Below are 294 nucleotides of genomic sequence, written 5' to 3'. Positions count from 1 at the left end.
CGGTGCCCCTGGCGATGGGCTTCTTGCTCGAACGTGAAGAATTGGCGCAGCGGATATCAAGGAAGGAGGCTCTGCTCCGACGTCTGCGCAAGCAGCACCATAGAATCCTGGCGGAGATGGACGCTTACTTAGATGCCGCTTTCTTCATGGATGCCGGGTCTCTCGAGGGGGAGGCACGGCTGAGGAGTTTGGAGCTCGAGAAGACGCAAGCCTGGCGCATTTTGGAAGCAGAAGACAGGACGCTCCAACTTCTTCGCCAGAAGGAGGAAGACGGTGAGGCCGCGCTCGCCAGGC

The sequence above is a fragment of the Asparagus officinalis genome, chromosome 8 (genome assembly GCF_001876935.1).
Source record: "Asparagus officinalis chromosome 8, Aspof.V1, whole genome shotgun sequence".
Classification (NCBI taxonomy): domain Eukaryota; kingdom Viridiplantae; phylum Streptophyta; class Magnoliopsida; order Asparagales; family Asparagaceae; genus Asparagus; species Asparagus officinalis.
The sequence above is the reverse complement of the archived record's forward strand: the minus strand, read 5'-3'. Positions refer to the sequence as shown.